At 44.3% G+C, this 22,762-nt stretch overlaps 3 long non-coding RNA genes across 3 annotated transcripts; 2 read left to right on the forward strand and 1 right to left on the reverse strand.

Annotated features, from left to right (window-relative positions):
* Window positions 1-1,051: 1,051 nt before the first annotated feature.
* Window positions 1,052-17,813, reverse strand: LOC116043350. Its single transcript, XR_004103448.1, has 3 exons — window positions 17,735-17,813; window positions 6,678-6,682; window positions 1,052-1,063 (listed from the first exon to the last, which is right to left on the reverse strand). It is a non-coding gene; the product is annotated as an uncharacterized LOC116043350 (long non-coding RNA).
* LOC116043349 lies at window positions 10,600-11,223 on the forward strand. The gene is made up of 3 exons (XR_004103447.2): window positions 10,600-10,844; window positions 10,941-11,028; window positions 11,111-11,223. It is a non-coding gene; the product is annotated as an uncharacterized LOC116043349 (long non-coding RNA).
* LOC118496161 lies at window positions 12,993-19,600 on the forward strand. Its single transcript, XR_004898646.1, has 3 exons — window positions 12,993-13,007; window positions 16,733-16,738; window positions 19,544-19,600. It is a non-coding gene; the product is annotated as an uncharacterized LOC118496161 (long non-coding RNA).
* The last annotated feature ends 3,162 nt before the right edge of the window (window positions 19,601-22,762 follow it).

The following is a 22,762-nucleotide window of genomic DNA, read 5'->3' on the forward strand; positions in this document are numbered from 1 at the left end:
GAATGTGGGTGTGGCCAAGCCCAGTCAAAACCCACCAATAGAAACTCTTATCTAAGCCATTTTTGACTCACAAAACTTTAGACTCAAAACTTTTTGGCCAAAGGGGTAAGCGAGCATCCGGAAAGCATACCACCTATGGGGAGATTCTGAGGCTAACAACCCATCACCTTCCGCTAGCATTCCATTGACTGCCATTCATTTTAGCGTCACTTTGACAGCAAATAACTTTACATCTGAAGCGTTTAAAGACTCTATTTGTCAATTGTTTATTTCTAAAGAAACATGACAATGTATAAAAGGCTCCATTACCTTGTATCTCACATTATGGCCCCGTAGCAGCTATTTTTGTAAAAATAGGCTCACGATTGTGTATAGTAGAGAAAATTACCGTATAGTCAGGAGAAGCTCACAGGCAATTGGGGGGACATGGAGCCATACAGTCAAGGGAGAAGCCCATAGAGAGTCCATGAAAGCATCGAAAAAACTTCGGTATGTGGCAAGTGAATTCATATGAAGTAACATTTATCCACATAACAACTAGGATATTTTAAGAAAAGTATATGTTGTTAAATAATGAAGTAGGAGTAAGACCAAGACCACGACCAGTCCTGCTAGAGGGAGCTGAGGTGGAGGCTGTGCAATCATACAAATACCTCGGGCTGTGGCTGGATAATAAACTGGACTGGAAAACACACACCAGCCACCTGTACGGAAAGACACAAAGCAGGTTGCACTTCCTGAGGAGATTGCGGAACATCAACTGTTGTTGATGTTTTACCAGTCTGTGGTTACCAGCATCCTCTTCTACACTGTGGTGTGCTGGGGGGGGGGGCAGCATATCCAAGGACACCTCCAGACTGGATAAACTGATCAGGCGGGCCGACTCTGTGGTCGACATGAAGCTGGACTCACTGGTGACGGTGGCAGAGAGGAGGACACTGGACAAACTGCTGGACATTAATGACAATGCCAGCCACCCCCTGCACACCGTCATCAGCAACCAGAGGAGCCTGTTCAGTGGAAGGCTGCTCCTTCCCAAGTGTAGGACCAACAGACTCAAGAACTCCTTTGTCCCTCATGCCATTATACTTTATAACTCCTCACTCTGGGGGAGGAGGAAATAGGGTGAAATAGGGTAAAGAGGACGGAACAGAACAGGAAGGAAGGGAAGGAGTGGTAGCCACTCACTCATTCACTGTGCAATAAATTAATAATCTACTCACATACATACCTGGACACTAACTGCTCTTAACTGCTAATTTATGCTCAATGTAATTTATTTATTAACTGTATAATAACACAATACCATACACAGTCCTATATATTTATCTTTATCTGTAGTTTGTTTTGTTTTTTTGTTTACTTTTTGTTTACTTCATATATTTAGCTAAAAGTTTATTGTTATTCTTATTCTTATACTGTATTTTTTTCTATACTGTATTTTTTATACCTCTTTATTTAAAGAGTGTTCTGTAAGCTGTTGAAATCTGCTACTGGAAATCTAATTTCCTTGCGGGAGTCATCCCAAAAGGATCAATAAAGAGAAGTCTAAGTCTAAGTCTTCTAGTCTGTGTCTAGTTAGCAATAATTAGCCTGTGCCTATGTTATCTCCTTACATATACCTATTGGGTATGAATTCATATCACAAGTTCATGAATATCATTTTACATATCTTCTTAATATTATGCATTAACGTAATATGGTGTACTGGTGTAATATTTTAAAATAAATAAATACTATGCAAAATGACAAAAAAATTAATCAGAATACTTACCAAAAGTTGCTCCTGCTCCTACACTCATGGACAGCTCCTACTCACGCTCTCTGCAAGATTCAGAATGATTGAAATTTCTCTTGGCACAGCTACCAGAAGACTTACAAATTTCAGACAGGTTGCATCTACGTCGTCAAGCTCAGTTTAAGGCTGCGCAGCAGCTACGCAGTATGCTCAGCCATCACCGGAAAAGTGCTTCTAATTGACTTTACTAGTCTCCGTCGAAGTCTAGTTTACTGTCTATGTTTTTGACTTGCAAACTAAACTTTTTGAATTGCAAGCAAAACGTTTTCACTCACAAGCAAAACATTTTGATTCAAAAGCAAAACGTTTTGATTCAAAATCAAATCTTTTTGTGATGCAAAGAAGCAGAGAAACTTGGTTTTTGATTGCAGAGAGAGAAATATGCTCTCAAATCTTTTTTGTTTTGCTTGGGTTATAAAGAAACAAAACTAACTCAAAAAATAGTTATTGAGTCTACACAGGCTGACTAAATAAAAAATATAGCCCCAATAGCTAGATGAGTCATCACCTGGACAGTAGCTTACTGAGGTTAGTGCATGCCTTTGGACCTAAATATTGGAAGTTCTAGGCCCATCACTTACAAAGTCACATCTTGTACATAATCAGCCATTGTGCTATTATCCTCTTCTCCATTCACCGCTTTTTCCTTTTCCTACTTAAAATGCTCGGCCCCAACCATCGATGTGGAGCAGCTATAATTGCAAAAAAAGTGCAAAATCTGTTTTTGTGTGTGTTTTTAGTAATTGTTGGTTTGGTGTGTTTGAGTGCTCATTGTTACAATTACACAGCAAAAGTTCAGTGACATTTTTATTTGTGCATGGTAGAAAGCAAATACTGATACTGACATAATGACACAATAAATATGGAAAATTGAACTACATGGTTGCATAACAATTTATAATGGTGATATTAGGTGACACGTATTTGGGTATCTGTGTACAGGTAGCAGGAGTTTAGATTAGATTAGATTTACATTAGTTTCAACTTTGTTGTCATTGTGCAGAATACAATTATAAAGAGAGAGAGAGAGACAATGAAAGGCAGTTAGCATCTAACCAGAAGTGCAAAAATGCAGAAAAGTGCAATGTGAACAGTATAGACAGGTAGTGCAGTATAAACAGTATATGACATATAGTGCAGTGTAGACAGTAGTATATAGTTAATGAAGTGGTATGGTGTACAGTAAAGATATGTGCAGTCATCTGGCTCATTCACATTGGCCCTGCGCATGACATCTTCACACAGCACATGCTTGTGCCTTTCCCAGAACTGAAAGTGTTCCCCTCTAAGAACAAACATTAGCATGTTGGCGAATACCTCATGCAGTGCTGAGCCAAATGTCACATTTGGAGCCTCCTCCATAACAGAATCTACTTCTTGGTCATTGTCAACAATGCCATGCGCAATGCAAGCTGCCAGATAGGTATCCATGACCACATCTCTAACTCGTTGGAGGTCTTGAAGCATGTTGGCCCTGGCACGCGGTACAAAAGGATGTGGAGATAGAATAGTTCAGCAGTGTGAGGGTTGAAGGCAATCATTGGAATTCGTCCAACGGTGTCAGCTATGCCGTCATCGTGAGAACTAAGTCTTTTTTTCCGCAATTGAAATTTCTTCTGTGTGTATGGGAAGTGTTGAAACACATCTGGGTACACAATGTGTTGCATGTGTGGATGAAGAGACATTGCTTCAAAAAAGGCGGTCAGTGTGGTGGCAGGTGGCCCTGAGTCTAACAGGTTCTGGGCAGCGCCTTTCTCATTGAACATTATGACCTGTTCATCCTCTAGATAAATTGCAAGCATCTTTACTGGTGGCTGTTTCTTGTGAATGGGGAAGTCGTATATGCGCCAGTATCCCTGGCAGTATCCCCTGCGTAGGGCGTTACATCACTATGTAACGCCCTAACTCATAACGTGTCACCTCATCACGTCGTAGTATCTCACAGGTCTCATCATCAGGCACATCCAGTCTCACCATGCACTGATCAGGTCCCTTCTCCAAATATTTATACAGATATTTGACACTGGAGACAGCACACACCCCCACCCTTCCCCCCCATTTCTGAGGGCCCATCCCACAACCCCATCTGTCTCTGGCTAACAAACATTACAATTAGAAAAAAAGGGGTAAGACAAGACAAACCACCATAAAAGAAAAATAAGATAACTTACAATTAAATTACCATTAAAAATGAAATAAATAAATGAAACAAATAGACACAAAACTTGGGTGTTAAGTTATGACAATAAAAGTCAGAAAAAACTCAGATATCTGACTCCTCAGGAACGATGTCTAAAGACTCTATGATGGACAGTAAGGGGTTCCAAATTTGATCAAAGCTCTTCAGAGAGCCCTTGAGGGAAAACCTCAGCCTTTCCAACTTTAGATTATATAAAACTTCCTTGATCCAACGATCATGGGATGGGGGCAAAGCTTGCTTCCAATTTAGAATAATCAATCGCCTGGCCAGTAGGGTGCAGAAGGCCATGGAATGTCGTGCCTTAGCTGATAGGGTATTGTTAGATGGAATACCAAAAAGGGCAGAGAGGGGATGTGGATCTGCCACAAAATCATAGGCCATTTGAAGAGTATCAAATATTTTAGCCCAAAAATCTGTCAGCTTTGGGCATGACCAAAACATATGCATGAGGTCGGCAGGGGACTGGTGGCATCTGTTACAAGCGTCAACAACACTGGGGTAAATTTTAGACAATCTATGATTGGTGTAATAAATCCTGTGTATGAATTTACATTGAATCAGCCCATGTCGGGCACAAATGGAGGAGTTATGGACTAACTCAAGAATATTGCCCCACTGGACATCCAGCCCAGTCTCATGGCAGTTTGTGAAATGGTGACGTTATTTAATCTATTGATTTGTGTACAGGGACACGTTTTTCTGGTTTTTATCGTGTTGGTGAGCACGAGTTTTAAAGTAATGTACTTGAATGGGAAGCATATTACGTGATAACAGCACGATTATGGTAGCGAGTAGTATTGAAAAGCCGAAAATCCGCGTTAGCAGCCCAATAGTAATGTAAAAAAGTGGGGAGGGCAAGCTTTGGAAGCTGCAGTATCTTTTTCAACATACGCACAGGTTTACTGGCTCATAGAAAGGTTGATATTGATTTGTCTAGTTTGGCAAAATACTTTTTTGAAATAAGTACAGGGATATGTTGGAAAAGGTAGAGGAATCTCGGCAGGACAGTAATTTTAATGAGGTTCACCCTGCCAGCCAAGGACAATGGTAAAGTAGACCATCTGCCAAAATCCTCCTCGACCTTCTTGAGCAAAGGAACAAAATTGTTGTTAAAAGTATCTAATAGGGACCTAGAAATGAAAATTCCCAAATATCTAAATCCCTCATCCATCCATTTGAAAGGGGCTATATTATCTGGCAATCGCCCCAGTAAATTGTTAATTGCAAATAATTCACTCTTTCCAAAATGTAGTTTATAACCGGATAGTTGACTAAATTGTTTCAAAATGTTTAAGACTATCGGAAGAGACGTAGTTGGATTTGATACGTAAAGAAGTAAATCATCCGCATACAGGGACAGTTTGTGTATTGCTCCCTGGCGAGAAATGCCCTCAAATCTGTCCTCAGATCGTAACCAAATAGCCAGTGGCTCAATGGACACCCTTGTCTTTTGCCACGGTGGAGCTGAAAAGGGAGTGAGACAATATTGTTTGTTTGTACAGATGCTACTGGAGTTGAGTATAGCAACTTGACCCATGAAATAAAACCTGGACCTAGGCCAAATCTCAAATGTTTTCTGGCTCAAATGGAATATTATTACGAATCAAGATAGCAGCACCCCTGGCTCTCCTACACACATTGAACCTGCCAATAGCCCTATTCATAGCCTAGGCTAACAGTTAGCAACATTGCATCCACGTCTGACCCACATGAGCATGTTACTACTTAAGATAAATGGGTTAGATAGATATCTATCTATCTAGATAGATAGATAGATCCCAAAAAATGGGAAATAAATGTTAAATGAGAAGCAAGCAATAACATTCACTAACACTATATTGACAAACGCCAGACAAATGCCTTATAGATATAGCTGTTATAATAGCTGTTGCTATTCAGTCAGAGCAACGGGAAAATTGCATGTTCAGTTATCGCTATCATGAACCTACAGCCAGTTTTGTCCATGTCAGGTAGCAAAAAGTTAGATTAGCCTAGATAATGCTGGATATCATAACCTGGGCAAGTAGTTGACTTGGATCAATCCTCTTCGATCGGAGAGCTGTGCTTCTGATATGTATGTATATGTCAAAAACGGCTGGGCTTCTTGCACCAATGAGAAACGCCGTCTATTTCCGTCATCTGCCACGATGAACAGCTGTGCTGGATCAGTGGCGGTTCTACATTGAATTACACCCAGGGCGAGACCCTCTTCGGGCCCCCCCAATTGCAGAATTTTGCAGAATTACTATATTATAGTGTATATTTATTTTAAGTTCTGATAACTTATACTGTCATATTTTGTGCAGAATTGTGTTCAGAGTTTGTGCAACTTAAAAAGTGTGTTTCCTGTGTGTTGCAATAGATAAATCACTGGATTCTCTTGTGTGTTTTTCAAATTTGTGCAATTGAGAAATATCATTTCTCTTTCACTTATGTTGTTATAATAAAATATATATAAATGTTTCCCGAAAATATATACAATCAGATATAAAAAAAAAAATAACAAGAAGCAGAGAGCAACAATAATATAAAATATTAAGAATACTTTTCAAATAAACTATAGAATACATATTCTAAATAGCACAAATCATTCATCACACAAATGTGAAAACACACTAAAGAGAATCTAATTATTACACTATTGCACTAAGAACAGAAAACACAAACTAAAACTAAAACCAGACCTTTCTGGCCTTCCTTGATGCAAAATCATCAATGATGTTATTGTATGAAATCTGCTCCCCTATTGAATGATTGATACTGACGGAAAGGCCAGTGAGCCGTTCCTGGGACACGGTTGACCTCAGGTATGACTTGATCAACTTTAGTTTTGAAAAGCTCCTCTCTGCTTGAGTCACAGTGACTGGCAGAGTAAGTACAATCCTGAGACCAGTCCAAAAGTTAGGGTAGATCTCCGATAGATCCTTATCATCCCCCGTTCCCCCCCTTGTCCGGATGGTTCCATTTGGGAGACCAAGCAACATAGGCGCCGATTTATGTTTTCCTCTGTGGGTGCTCACGGGCGCACGCCCTTTAAAAAAAAAAGTAGTCAAAAGAATTTTGCATTTCAGACGGCTGACACGAACACACTATCAACTCGATAATAAAGCTGTAAAGTAGGCTATCTTTCAACTCAGGATAGGATTGGAGATGAAAAGTTTAACTGACACATAACCGCGATCAGCTTCGTGGGTGCTCAGTATTAGCAGAGCACCAACGGTATCGGTGCCTATGCCCAGCAACCCGTTCGACCCAGAGGTGAACTGTCCTCCACTTCCCCCTCCCCTTTCCCCTTCTCACACAGCTTCTCTGTGCACGGTACCTTCTCAGCAAGCAGGGGTGCCAATTTGCCAATTCCCCACACGGTGAAATGATAGATAATACAGTAGAAAACTGCTTCAAGGATTATTTTTTTTAAGTGCTCGTGCTGCCCCCCATGTGTCATGAAAAAATGCCGCCCTGGGCGGCTGCCCACTTCGCCCGTGCCAAAAACCGCTACTGCGCTGGATAGAGTAGTGAAGGCTTAAGTTTGCGAGTGTACAACTGGTGCATGACCTCCTTGTACTCTACACGTTGCTCCATCACTTCAGGAAAGTAATCTTCGTATATGTAGATTGGCTTGTCTCTATATTTTAGTTCTCGCTTCTTGCGGGCAGCCCATATGACCAAGTCCTTAGTCTGGAACTTATGGAAACAGATAATCACGGCTCTAGGTTTTTGCCCCTCAGCTGGTTTGGGTGCTCGGTGAGCTCTGTCAAGCTCTGGAGGAGAAGAAAGCACATCTTTTCCCAGCACGTCCACCAGAAAAGTATCTATATGAATCTATTCATTCATAAAGTGAATAGGCATTCAGGAATGATCTCAGTGTCACTATTCAGAGCATCAACAATGATTTTATACTTTTCAGCCTTGATAGACTTCTGGTTGTGGCAGATCCAGTTGAGGTGGTGTAACTCAATTTTTGCCATCATGTCACATGCATATTGCTGTGTCAGTCTCCCACCACAAAGCAGTAAATTGAAGTGTTGAGCAATGTCACGCACCTGAAGATGGTAACAGTAGAAGCATGTTGGAGTGATACCTGCCAGCTCAGTGTGGTATCCTGGGAACCCTGAGGCAGAAGAAGCACATGACAATGGGTCATATGCTGGATGCATGGCGTCAATTGTCTGACGTGACGGTCAGTTTCCCAAACTGCTGTGTAGTTGTTGCTCCTGGAGCAATGACAGCCACTCACTTATTCAGTGATGGAAGATTCACAGTGCTACGATGAATGTGAGCATGTAGGGAATTCAAACAGTGAGGTCTTGCTCAGCATGTGCCTATAATCACCAAGTTCTTCTTAGAAGAAGTCTGTATCGTCACACCGAGCAAGGTTGCGATTGTCTTTTCGTGCCTTTTCCAGACGGACGAGACGCATCTTCTGATGGCATGTGGCATCCCTTGCTCGTCATTCCTCTTGCTGCTGAGGGGTCTCCTCCTCTCTCAGAAGGTTGTGTCGTTGCATGGTGAGCAGTGTTGCTTGCCAGCCGTCTTCCTCAGCATCACGGCACCTTATCTGACGTGCAGCGTCACTTGTCAGCCGAGCACAGCGTCCGTTATCTTGCTCAGCATCACGGCACCTTGTCTGACGTGCAGCGTCACTTGTCAGCCGAGCACGGCGTCCGTTATCTTGCTCAGCATCACGGCACCTTGTCTGACGTGCAGCGTCACTTGCCAGGCGAGCATCTCGGGCTTCGAGTGACTGAGCATTATGTGCATGACGCATTGCCTTGCGTATCCTCTCTCTGTTGGTACGACTATCTTTTGGCCTGTTAGCATCAGCAAAGGTGGTGTAACAGTAGGTCACAATCAGGTGGTCTGCAAAAGATCAGATGCCCAGGATATGCCCAGAAATGTGGTATGAATATGATTAATTTGGCTGCTGTTTATAACTAATAGTTCATTTCAATTAGATTAATTTATGCACATCAATGCACAGCCACAGAGAGGTAAGAGAGTGGTCATGAACAATAACAGTAACAGCTCACTTTGCTATTGAAAACAGGTTGTAATATGACATTATTGCAGTCGTTATTAGTGGTTTCAGGAGATACAGCATTCAACATGTACTAAAGTTTTTTAATTGCAAACTTTTTCATAGAACAGATTGTAGGCATAATTGCTAGTTTTAGCATTGAGATCACGCTATCGTTTAGTTGCTACTATCCAGCAATGAATGTATTGAACTTCGTAACGACTGCTAAAACAATAACATTAATCGCAGGACATATGGCCGAATAGTAAATGTAACACTGAGATTAGGTTATGTTTGACTTGTTGACTACTATCCAGTTAACGACCGATAAAACAACGTTAAGCACAACAAAGGAGAACACATAAGCAGCTAACTTGGTTGTTTCAATGATGACCAGGCTATGCTTGAGCAAACAGTTTGTGAGTAGGCTACTACAAATGATGGCCGTGAAAGAGACTATGAACGCATTGAATAGAATATGTTTAATTGTTGAAACAGGCTAGCGTATGTTTGAGTTGCTGAATAGCCTAGGCTACTATTACACAGTAGCCTAAACTCTGAGAAAACGATAACGTTCAGTGCACCAGAATGAAATATAATATTTTCATTCTGCCTTGCTTGGCAGTTGTACCCCCATGACCCCCCCCCTCCCCCTAATTCTAGGGGAGGCTTTAACATGGAAATGGAAATGCTGTGAGCTATACAAATGAATCAGGGTAGAAGCAGGGGGAGTTTTACCTCAGGTGACATTTTTCTAAAAGGTATTAACTTCATTTTAAGAAAATCTCTGGTATAAATAGATCAGGCTCAGTATAGCCTAATTATATACTCTTACATTTTAGCTTGAAATGATTTATTTAATGAAGGTATGCTAGATTAATTACTGTGTATGTCATTAGCAATGGCCAATGTTATGTAAAAAAGATACACAAAACTATTTATTTCAACAATTGGTCAGGCTCATCCAAGATTGTCTGGTGGAATGGAGACAGGGATACCACTGTACCGTTTTCTAAGAGAAGTCTTTCTGCTGACACCACAACACTGTGCTTCACATAAAGCATATCAGCTGTGTCATTGCATGACAAAGTCCCAAACATTTGTCTTCTTAAAATACTGTCAAATTCAGCACCATATTCACATGTCCATGGCATGTGAAGCTGTTGGCTCTGCTTGAAATGGCCTCATAATCTGGACTTCAATTGTCCTATTGTTGTTATTAAACTTTCCCAGTATTCCATTAAACCGCCAAACACCAAAAAGAATAAACTGGTCCGTAGTCGTCCAAGTCGACAGCAATTTTTGTAGTCGACGCGTCGTTTTATTATTGACCCCCTATTTATTTTTCACTGTAATTCACCTCCACACCAGTCTGTGCGCTGTGTGCACCCTGCTGGTTAATCTGCAATCCTCTTCTCCCCCCTCCCCCCGCCTTCACTTGCTTACGGGAGCACAACAAACCACGCACACACAGGAGTAAGATGCGCCCACATAAAAGGAAAAGACAATGTAAGTATATGATTATTAATTAAACGGTGAGCTAGTCTGTACTGTTTAGTAACTCTTGAGAAGTACAATGACTGTCTTTTGATGTTAAACAGGGTACTTAGACTTTGGCAGTAATGTTTTAAACCCCACCATACACGCAAGTTTAAACGCGAGCAGCACAGCTGTGTGCCTGGCTGCTTTCAGCGCGATTCATTTAGGCAGAGCTAAGCGGGTGAGTTGCTTTATAAAAGTGTATTTTTTTGGTCTTGTAATTTACAGGAAGCAGTATGCCGTCTTCACAACTCGGAGACAAATTGTAGGTGCTACGAACCGGAGCAAGGGTAAGATTTAAAGAATATGCTTTCATTCTGCTGTATAAGGAAAAAGATACGTTAATAGATGTATACCGATCTTAACCGTACATTTTGTTTTCACAGATTAACCTCGCCTCATAACGAGGCCGTGACCTATATTTGCTCGGAGCAAGTCCAGATTTACATGATGTTGACAATGACGGCATGGTGTGTTTTCTCATTCCTTGTTTAATTTTACTGTGACTTATAAATGTTTTTTTTATTCATACCACTCTCATTTAATTGTTTTCCAGCTGCCTGTAATTACGAGACAGTAAGCAGGAGCTTCAGGTAGAAACAACCATATCTTGCATCGCAGGCGGAAGCTGTGAAGAGTTCAGCTCAGAGTCCAGCGAGAAGAAAGAGGGTAAGATTAGATCCGTTTTGGTCAACGTGACTATTTTTAATTAATAGATGTGTTGTGTCCATACGCAGTGCATCGTGCAGTAATGATGTTTTTACAGCTGCTAGAAGCGAGACAGAGTGTGCTGGATGGATTGTGCGTCCTTTTTGCAGCCAGCAGAAGTACAGGGCAATGCACCAAAGACGTCTGCAAAACGGACCGAATTAAGACAGAATACTGCCACACAGAATGCTGTTACATTTTTTACCAGTTTACCATTTGTTGTGTAGGCTGTGTTTGTTGTGTGCTAATAAAGCTCTTTTTTTGAATAAACATCACGTTCCTGGGCATATATATATATATATATATATATATATATATACACATATGATTGGTTGGCAGTGATCTGCCAGGAGTGATTTTTCTTGTTTAAAAGTAGGAGGAAATTCAAGCCAGGCCAGACACTCTCTGGCCAGGAGAGGTTTCGCTGCTATTCATATGCTTATTAGAGCCATTAGCACCTCCGCAGGAGCTCTCCACATACGTCATGGTTCGTTTCCGACAATATGTGGCACAGACTAACGCGACGTTCACAGCCTGTAAATTGTCGTTAACTGCCAAAAATTTGGGAGATTTACAGGAGTTTACGGGTGTTTACGGGGACGAAAATCCCACTTTTCATGCAGTGTGCTGAACACCCTCTAAGAGGGAGAACTTTAGCCGGGATGCATAAGTACTTCTTTGCCAGTTTTGAGAGATGTGGGAAGAGTCTCTGATGTTCCCTCCACCAGTCAAGCAGGTCCTCCTCACTAGACGGTTACCTGATTGTAGGTACTGTACGACTGTAGCTCACAAGATATAGCTTGTTGTTCTTGGAGAGGACTGAGTCTTTGTGTGACTCCCTCAGCTGTCTTGAAGAAACTCCCCAAGGTATTTTTCTTTTTTGTAGTGGGTGCATCCTCAGCAGTCTCACCATGGGGATCAGTTGGGCCCATCTCCATCAGCAGCAGGTGCATCTGTTGGAACAAAGATCTAAAGGACAAGAGAGCTCTCAATCTCACATTATTTAGGCACACACAACTATATATGGAAGGTACAATACAAAATACAGCGAGGGCTGTAACAATCACAATGTACCAAACCTGGCCTTTTGGCTTTAAATACTTAAAACAAAATTGGACGGCTGCTTGATTATGCAATTCTGGCAAGTGTGTGACAGGAGGACTATATCATCGGCGAAGTCCAGATCTTCTAGGTGGGACCACCATCCTCCATTGAATGCCCAGGTTTTGTTCAGATGTGGTTGCCTTCATAATCCAGTCAACTGCCGAAAAGAAAAGGGGACAGTAAGCAGCCCTGTCGGATTCCTGTCTCTATTGTAAAGCTGTCTGTGAAGTTTCCATTGTGTATCACTCTACAGGATGACGAACGCCGCACAATACCTCTCCCTCTGGTGGTTCCCTTCCTTGGCAGAGTCTACACCTGAGATCATGCGTGCTCACCGCATCGGTCCCCCTCGGAGTGGTGGATCCAAACCCAGAGTTCCCATTATGCTGTGTTTACGCTACACAGATTATGCTCGTATCATGAAAGCAAGGAGGGACTCACTGGTGGAGGTGGCTGGCAAGGAGATCCGCTGCACTGCAGACTTCAGCGCGTTCCCAGGGGAAGATGCAAAGTCTGCTACCCGGTCATGGAAAAAGCTCGCCAAGCTGGCTTCCAAGCGTTCTTAATATATCCAGCCACAAATATTTGCCACGAACACAACCTATTTGATGACCCCTCCAAAGCAGTGAACTTCTGTTTACGTACACATGCATGTGTGGGGTTTTGTGTGTGTCATTGTGGAGGATGGGGAGTGGGAAACAGGGTACTTAATAGAAATGGGTGGGAATGTGGGAACATAGTCGAACAATTCCGATACCTTGGCTTGAATATTTCCTCCTCTATTGCTAAAATTATTACTGATTAAGTAATAAAGATAATATTATTAAGATGAATATAATGCCTAGGATTAATTTCTGCAGTTCCATGATACTTCTTTCGCCTCCAGCTGGCAACTGGAATAGCCTTCACTCTGCCATTAACAAATTTATCTGGAACAATAAGCCCCCAAGAATTAGATTGGCTATTCTCCAACGATCTAAAAACACAGGAGGTCAAAATGTACCTAACTTGAAATTTTACTTTTGGTCTTTCACTATGCGAGCTTTGAGCACATGGCTCAGCTCCGAGGTGACAAATTCCTGGCATGCTATAGAAGAAGCTAGAGTTAAACCACACCGTTTAAAAGATGTTGTTCACTCCAATATTCCACGAAAAATCAGTTTGGTTAAGTTTGGTTTCATCATCGCTCACCTAATACTGGTTTGGCAATCCATAGATTAGAGTCTCTCATAAATATCATTTGCATGTTCCTTTGTTTAATAACTACTCTATCAGACTGGGTGGTAAGCCTATTTGTGGTATACATATCCCCTTACCCCTCTCCTGGAACCATCACCTTATCGTGGTGGAGAGGTTTGTGTGTCCCTATGAACCTGAGGGCTGTGTTGTCTGGAGCTTTGTGCTCCTGGTAGGGTCTCCCAAGGCAAAGTGGTCTCAGGGGAGGGGCCAGACAAAGAATGGTTCAAAAACCCTATGAAAAAACGAGGTAGAGATGGAGTGACCCTGCCCGGAGGAAGCCCGGGGCCCCCGTCTGGAGCCAGGCCCAGATGGAGGGCCCGTCAGCGAGCGCCTGGTGGCCGGGTTTGCCACGGAGCCCGGCCGGGCACAGCCCGAAAAAGCTACGTGGCACCTCTCTCTCCAACCCATGGGCCCACCACCTGTGGGAGGAACCGCTGGGGTCGGGTGCGCTGCCACATGGGTGGCAGTGAAGGTCAGGGGCCTCGACGGACCAGACCCGGGCAGCAGACGCTGGCTCTGGGGACTTGGAACGTCACCTCTCTGTGGGGGAAGGAGCCGGAACTTCTGCGGGAGGTGGAGCGCTACCAGTTGGATCTGGTGGGGCTTACCTCTACGCACAGTCTCGGTTCTGGAACCATACTCCTGGATAGGGGTTGGACTCTTTTCTTCTCCGGAGTTGCCCAGGGTGTGAGGCGCCGGGCGGGTGTGGGGATACTCACAAGCCCCCGGCTGAGCGCCGCTACGTTGGAGTTTACCCCGGTGGACGAGAGGGTCGCCTCCCTACGCCTGCGGGTTGTGGGGGGGGAAAACTCTGACTGTTGTTTGTGCGTATGCACCAAACAAGAGCTCGGAGTATTCGGCCTTCTTGGAGACCTTGAATGGAGTCCTGTATGGGGCTCCAGTGGGGGACTCCATAGTTCTGCTGGGGGACTTCAACGCGCACGTGGGAAATGATGGAGACACATGGAGAGGCGTGATTGGGAGGAACGGCCTCCCTGATCTAAACCAGAGTGGTTGTTTGTTGTTGGACTTCTGTGCTAGTCATGGATTGTCTATAACGAACACCATGTTCGAACATAGGGATGCTCATAAGTGTACTTGGTACCAGAGCACCCTAGGCCAAAGGTCAATGATCGATTTTATAATCGTTTCATCTGATCTGAGGCCGTATGTTTTGGACACTCGGGTGAAGAGAGGGGCAGAACTGTCAACTGATCACCATCTGGTGGTGAGTTGGGTCAGAGGGTGTGGGAAGACTCTGGACAGACCTGGTAAGCCCAAACGGGTAGTGCGGGTAAATTAGGAACGTCTGGAGGAGGCCCCTGTCCGACAGACTTTCAACTCACACCTCCGGCGGAGCTTTTCGTGCATCCCTGTGGAGGCTGGGGGCATTGAACCTGAGTGGACAATGTTCAAAGTTTCCATTGCTGAAGCTGCGGCGGGGAGCTGTGGTCTTAGGGTCTTAGGTGCCTCAAGGGGCGGTAACCCACGAACACCGTGGTGGACACCGGTGGTCAGGGAAGCCGTCCGACTGAAGGAGTCTTTCCGGGATATGTTATCCCAGAGGACTCCGGAGGCAGTTGCAAGGTACCGAAGGGCCCGAAGGGCTGCAGCCTCTGCCGTGAAAGAGGCAAAGCAGCGGGTGTGGGAGAAGTTCGGAGAAGACATGGAGAAGGACTTTCGGTCGGCACCAAGGTGCTTCTGGAAAACCGTTCGCCACCTCAGGAGGGGGAAGCGGGGAACCATCCAAGCTGTGTACAGTAAGGATGGGACGCTGTTGACCTCAACTGAGGAGGTAATAGGGCGGTGGAAGGAGCACTTTGAGGAACTCCTAAATCCGACTAATACGCCCTCTATGGTAGAGGCAGAGCTGGAGGATGATGGGGGATTGTCGTCAATTTCCCTGGTGGAAGTTGCTGAGGTAGTTAAACAACTCCACAGTGGCAAAGCCCCAGGGATTGATGAGATCCGTCCAGAAATGCTTAAAGCTCTGGGTGTGGAGGGGTTGTCTTGGTTGACACGCCTCTTCAACATTGCGTGGAAGTCGGGGACGGTGCCTAAGGAGTGGCAGACCGGGGTGGTGGTTCCCCTTTTCAAAAAGGGGGACCAGAGGGTGTGTGCCAATTACAGGGGTATCACACTTCTCAGCCTCCCCGGTAAAGTCTACTCCAAGGTGCTGGAAAGGAGGGTTCGGTCAATAGTCGAACCTCAGGTTGAAGAGGAACAATGCGGATTCCGTCCTGGTCGTGGAACAACGGACCAGATCTTTACTCTCGCAAGGATCCTGGAGGGAGCCTGGGAGTATGCCCAACCGGTCTACATGTGCTTTGTGGATCTGGAGAAGGCGTATGACCGGGTCCCCCGGGAGATACTGTGGGAGGTGCTGCGGGAGTATGGGGTGAGGGGGTCCCTTCTCAGGGCCATCCAATCTCTGTACGACCAAAGCGAGAGCTGTGTCCGGGTTCTCGGCAGTAAGTCGGACTCGTTTCAGGTGAGAGTTGGCCTCCGCCAGGGCTGCGCTTTGTCACCAATCCTGTTTGTAGTATTTATGGACAGGATATCGAGGCGTAGTCGGGGTGGAGAGGGGTTGCAGTTTGGTGAGCTGGGGATCTCATCGCTGCTTTTTGCAGATGATGTGGTCCTGATGGCATCGTCGGCCTGTGACCTTCAGCACTCACTGGATCGGTTCGCAGCCGAGTGTGAAGCGGCTGGGATGAGGATCAGCACCTCTAAATCTGAGGCCATGGTTCTCAGCAGGAAACCGATGGAGTGCCTTCTCCAGGTAGGGAATGAGTCTTTACCCCAAGTGAAGGAGTTCAAGTACCTTGGGGTATTGTTCGCGAGTGAGGGGACAATGGAGCGGGAGATTGGTCGGAGAATCGGCGCAGCGGGTGCGGTATTACACTCAATCTATCGCACCGTTGTGACGAAAAGAGAGCTGAGCCAGAAGGCAAAGCTCTCAATCTACCGGTCAGTTTTCGTTCCTACCCTCACCTATGGTCATGAAGGCTGGGTCATGACCGAAAGAACGAGATCCAGGGTACAAGCGGCCGAAATGGGTTTCCTCAGGAGGGTGGCTGGCGTCTCCCTTAGAGATAGGGTGAGAAGCTCAGTCATCCGTGAGGAGCTCAGAGTAGAGCCGCTGCTCCTTCGCGTCGAAAGGAGCCAGTTGAGGTGGTTCGGGCATCTGGTAAGGATGCCCCCTGGGCGCCTCCCTAGGGAGGTGTTCCAGGCACGTCCAGCTGGGAGGAGGCCTCGGGGAAGACCCAGGACTAGGTGGAGGGATTATATCTCCAACCTGGCCTGGGAACGCCTCGGGATCCCCCAGTCAGAGCTGGTTAATGTGGCTCGGGAAAGGGAAGTTTGGGGTCCCCTGCTGGAGCTGCTACCCCCGCGACCCGTTACCGGATAAGCGGAAGAAGATGGATGGATATCCCCTTACCCCCACCGATAAATTTCTGGAAGAAACTTGATACTGTTGGGTATCGGTAGGGTACAGATTAAATTATTGGCAAATTATCAACGATGTTTTATCAATATTAATAAAGTTATGAATATGTGTATTCATAACTCCACCAAAATGACAAACAATCAAAACGGGGAACCACCCTGGAAATCAGGGACCAATAATCAAACTGTGAAACAGTTTCATTCAGGTGGTGTTCCCTTTAAAATACCGATCTTAATTAACTTGGTTAATTTATCTGGTATATTCTAAAGGAACAAAAGGAAGGGTGAGTCCAAGCAACGATCTGTTTAACCAGCTTGTTATTACAATAAGTACACAAATAATCACAGACAACTGCTATTTAAAGTATAGTAGAATTTATTAACTTCAAAATCATCAATGGCCAATCAATAATTCTTTGATCAATTAAAACCAATATACCCTTTTTTAAACTACAACAAAAGCAAACAAGACATGTCTCTGTGTGGGTGTGAGTGAGAGAGAGAGAGTGCGGGGGTCCCCCACCCCCGCACAACCCAGGGGTTGCTCGGTCACGCCCAGATTAGCCGTTAGCTCATTGATGCTAGGCTATGTGTTAGCTGCACAAAAGCTATTTATCCTCAAGAGGGCGGTAGTGGGCTGCGTTGCAGGCTCCAGTTCTCAAACTAATGTGTTGCTGACAAAGAGGGACACACTAGCTACTTCGCTATGGGCTAGCTGTTTAGCTATTCATGCACGTGTATGCGTGGGCGTGTGTGTGTGTGTGTGTGTATGTGTATGGAGAAAGAGAAACGGAGGGAAAACATACTTGAAAGAAAGAAAGCACTTGAAGATCTTGATCTCTGTGGGTTGGAAATAATCGCTCTCTCCATTTACTCGAGATTCTAACTTAACGACGTTACAGCAGAATCTGAGGTTTTGTTTAACGAGAGAGAGGGTTATTTTCTCCGCTCCTTTCTGCGAGTGCACAGCTGACTCCGTGGTAACGATAATCACACCCTCATCTGTTCCACGGGGATGATATGCAGTGTTTTAGCTATACACCGCTGTAGTTGACTGACGGAGGGTAGGATTATGGCTCCACTTGTCCAGTAATTAAACTGCCCACGGCGGGGAGTAAAAGCTACAGTTCACACAGTTTCAACACAACTTCAACAATATCGGGATCAGAGATACATTCACAGCCAAACAGATTAACAATCAAAGCGTGCAGCAATAGCACCATATTAATCAGATCACGTTAATGGCAACACAAATGGCAACAATAGCAAATTACTCATTCATAATACACCCTGTTCTAATCTGCCCAGAACACTATAAAGCCTCTTACTTTGGATGTGTAGTTCACTTAGTTTGTTCGGCAGATCCTCCGCGATGAACAGAAAGCGAGTTAAAACATGGGCCCCCAGAAAAGCTCCCTCCAGCAGTTGGATTCTGAGCTCTGTCAGAGTCGACTTGGAAAAACTTTTCTCTCACAAAAAAGATTTGGTGAGAGAAACGATCTTCTTCACCGGGACCCCCTTTTTGTAGTATCACCCAGATACTACATAGCTCACCTCGGCCTGCGAGATGATGCTGTTGACTTTTCGGCAGCTACCGACGTGTCTCCTGTTCAGTAACGAATCACCGAGGGGAAGAACAGGGTTTGTCGGGCTGCATTCGCTTATATCCTCCTTGTTCACCTAGCGGTGAGCATGGTGCGTTCAGGTCGCTTCAGCCAATGGAACGCCAGGAAACTCCTGACAGTGTGAAGCCGCAGCTTGCAGTTCTTAGACCTTCCACCAGCCTGACCATGTTTCTCCTCATGTTGAATGGACTTTCTCCATTTTAGAAACCTTTTTCACGTCGAGGTGTGACTTTTTAGGCTTCGGGTTTGACTGAGGGCTGTCCCTTTGTCTGAAAAGCCATGTGGTGGCCTCCTGTGCCCCATTTGTCTTGGGGTCACAGGCTCTCTGCTCAAGATCAGCTTAAGCACATTGGTTCCAACAACACCTTAAATCGGCAATATATTTGGAATAATAAACAAACTAGGCTAAAATACCCTACCCTGCAACGTACCTCAAACACGGGAGGCTTGGCCCTCCCCAACCTTAAAGTGTATCACTGAAAGCAGCTACGGGCCCTCAGAGTGTGGATGGACCCCTCTTCTGCTAGCCTCGTGAGACCTTCCTGATCTCGCGAGCTCCAGTTTTCCACTCGCAGATCAGTCTGGCATCTTGAGACAGAGAAAATTTGGAGCCGTTCGCCAAACGACCAACCAATCAGCTTTGGTTTTGAGGCGGGTTTAGGTGTGACGCAACGAGAAGTTCAGTCTAAACAACATGGCAAGACCGCAGAGGGTGGGGGGTGGGAGAGGGTTTTTGTTCTTGTTCAATTGTATTTGTCTGTTCTGTATGTTCAAAAGTATAAAAACAATAAAAGGTTGATCTAAAAAAAAAGAAAGAGGTATACATGTGTTATCTGACATTACACAAGGTAACAGACTGCAAGCATTCCAGGGGCCTCATTTATAAAACCTGTTACGCAAGAAAAAGTTGCATGAAGCAGTCCGTTTAAAAGATTTTCGTCAGATTTTGAGAGGCTCATCCACTCGCTATTTCTGGGTGAGCCCCGACTGCCCTGTCTCCGACTGAACATGTCAGGTCGGCCCAAATGAAGGCCGACGGCTCCTCCGACGGACAACGGCACGGGACACACCGAACAGTCTCGAGTCACCGACCTCGCCAGACTGTCCGACGGCCGATAATCGGCTGTGTGTCAGCGCCTATAGGGAAACAGTCTTGAGCAGTCCCTCCAGGATTTCGCAACCTTTTTTGAGATTGTTGCGGCCCAAAATGCCTGATTTCGTGGGAGCTTTTGTAAAAAATTGCAAAAAAAGTTGCAATGTCTTTTGTATGTTTGTTGCAATGAAGTTGCGGGAGACAGTGAAAGTTGCAAAAAAATTTATTTTTGTTATAGTTCTTTTAAAAATTAAAAAGGAAACTTGTTTTGGGGAGAATAAAATTACTCTGGGCTAAGTTTTCCTAGTAACCTTACCAAAAGGCTCAGGATGCTGCAAATGTTGGTATAATATGAAAATGGCTGGTGGATTTAAGACAAAAAATAATAATTTATTGAATGAATCAAATTTGAACTTATGTGTCAGTGGCTTGTTGAGCTTTACATTGTTAATTTCCTATATGGCCTGGCCTGGGACACACATTCATACGGTTTGATAAAGTACTTAATGGACTTTAACTTATCATTGCACTTACAATAACGAGCGCAGCTGTCCTCAATTTAGGTCATCGTGTCGTCTCATCTCCTTTTTTTCTTGCAGCAGCCCTGCCCGCTGCAGAGAGCCGACAGCCAGGATTGAAACGGCAGAAACTTCAGCGACTTTTAAATCGTTACAGTCTACATTGATGTTAAAATGTATACAGGTTGGCAGGACGGTCTGAAATGCTGTACGTTTTGTTGGAAATGTGAGATGTTCAAGTTACACACGTCTCGTCTTCATATCACAAACAAGGAAATTATCAACCGGTTCTCACTCCCGCTTGGTCATTGGTTCTCAGAGTGCACGTGGGTCTGCTATGATTGGTTTAAGTTGCGGGAAACTTCAAGTTATTGGTCAAATTTGCAGAAAAGTTGCGGTGATTGGTCAAAATTGCGAGTCGCACCAAATTCGCGGTGATTGGTTGAATTCGCGTGAATTGGCGCGATTGCGACATCGCGAAATCCTGGAGGGACTGCTTGAGCACACCCAGTCATTAAATGGTTTGTTGATTTTCCTGTGAGAGGATTAGCGTCCAAGATCTATGCTAAACTGATGCAAATATCCATAGAAGAACTCCCAATAGCATTTCTGTTTGTTTTTTTTTGTTTTGTTTTCCTCGAGACCGCAGAGGGTGGGGGGTGGGAGAGGGTTTTTGTTCTTGTTCAATTGTATTTGTCTGTTCTGTATGTTCAAAAGTATAAAAACAATAAAAAGTTGATCTAAAAAAAAGAAAGAGGTATACATGTGTTATCTGACATTACACAAGGCAATAGACTGCGAGCATTCCAGGGGCCTCATTTATAAAACCTGTTATTCAAGAAAAAGTTGCATGAAGCAGGGTGAAATTTGCCGTCGCAACGGCGTTTTAGTGAACTCCGACAGTATCCCCGTTTTCCGAACCCAACCCAGTTTTTTGTTTTCTTGAACCCAACAATCCCGTTCTTTCCAAGCCGAGCCAGAGCCGGTTGCGGCGCCCGGTGAGGGGCTGCCAGCAACGGGGAGAGGCAGGGGATCCTCCCACACCGTGCATTGGAGGAAATGTGCTTTTCCTCCGCTGCTCTCCCCTGCCTCTCCCCGTGAAATGCGCCTCGTACAACGTGCAGCGGACGCTAAAGGAGACTTTTAGCGTCAATAAGAACGACAAAGGCACCTGACCAAACGTCCGTATTTTATGAGATGGGAGTGAGAATCTGTTGATGTGAGCACACTCTAAATTTTAATAATAAAGAAATATTATGCTATTTATTATTTCTTCTAACTCAAATGCATTGGCCTTGGCTCATTTTTTGTGAAGAACATAAAAAATAACTTATTTTCAATGACTGCACACGGTACAACCCCCTACACATAACTATTACATATGAGGTGTTCGGGTCTACTGGACCCGAGCGTAATAATTGTAGGTGCTATGAAACTTAACTATGTCCTCCTCCTAACTGGGCCTCCTCTGTGTGTGTGTTTCTGTGTGTGTGTGTGTGTGTGTGTGTGTGTGTCTGTGCGTCTCTGTGTGTGTCTGTGCGTCTGTATGTGGGCGTGTCTGATTGTAGGTGTCTGTGTGTGGGAATGTTGTCTTTCTGTACCTGCTATTCCCACACAAAGTTACAAAATTGTTACATTTCAAGCACTTTCACCTGTTCTGATTAAGTTCTAAGAAATAAGCAATAATAATGATCAAATATCTTGTTTCTATCTTTTACCTTTTTAATAATTGAATTTCCTTGTTTTCTCACATAAAACACATAAAATGTTGAACACATAAAATAAACAAGACAGTTTGTGCAGACCACTTGGAGTGTAGAAGACAAAAAACAAACAAAACGGATATGCTAAAATATAAAAAGGTGCAGACAACATACAACAATATCCAAACAATAATAATAAAATATACATTTACATTTACACATAAGGAGTAAACATACACGTGCCCCCCCCCCCAGTACACACACACGCCCCCCCACACACACAAACATACAACACTTCATAGCATTCAGCTAGTGTAACGCCATATACAAAACATCTTAGATCCCACAACTCTCAAACACAAAATTAGGCGATAAGGCCCTTAATCTGCTCTCTAACATCGTTTTAACAGCTTAACATTATCTTGTTTTGCGCCATGTATCTTAGCCACAGAACTCTCTAAACTCAAAATGTCCATAAAAGACAAATACCTTGTGGTATACCAAGTGAGTGTGGATGCTTCTGTCGCGTTGCCACCAATTTCTTTGCAGCTGTTATACCAGCCAAGATGATATGACGGACAGGAAGGGTTGGGTACCGAACTCTGTACTTTTTTGGGTACCGACCGAATTACGTCGGTACTACCGAGGACAGATTCACTTTAAATCAAACGGTACCAAATTTCGGTACCTGAGAGTGCGTAAGCGCAAGCTTATCTGTCCTCTCTGCATATTGACAGAGAGTGGAGCTCCAACACACACACACGTGCA

Source organism: Sander lucioperca, chromosome 10, assembly GCF_008315115.2.
Source record: "Sander lucioperca isolate FBNREF2018 chromosome 10, SLUC_FBN_1.2, whole genome shotgun sequence".
In the NCBI taxonomy this organism is placed as follows: domain Eukaryota; kingdom Metazoa; phylum Chordata; class Actinopteri; order Perciformes; family Percidae; genus Sander; species Sander lucioperca.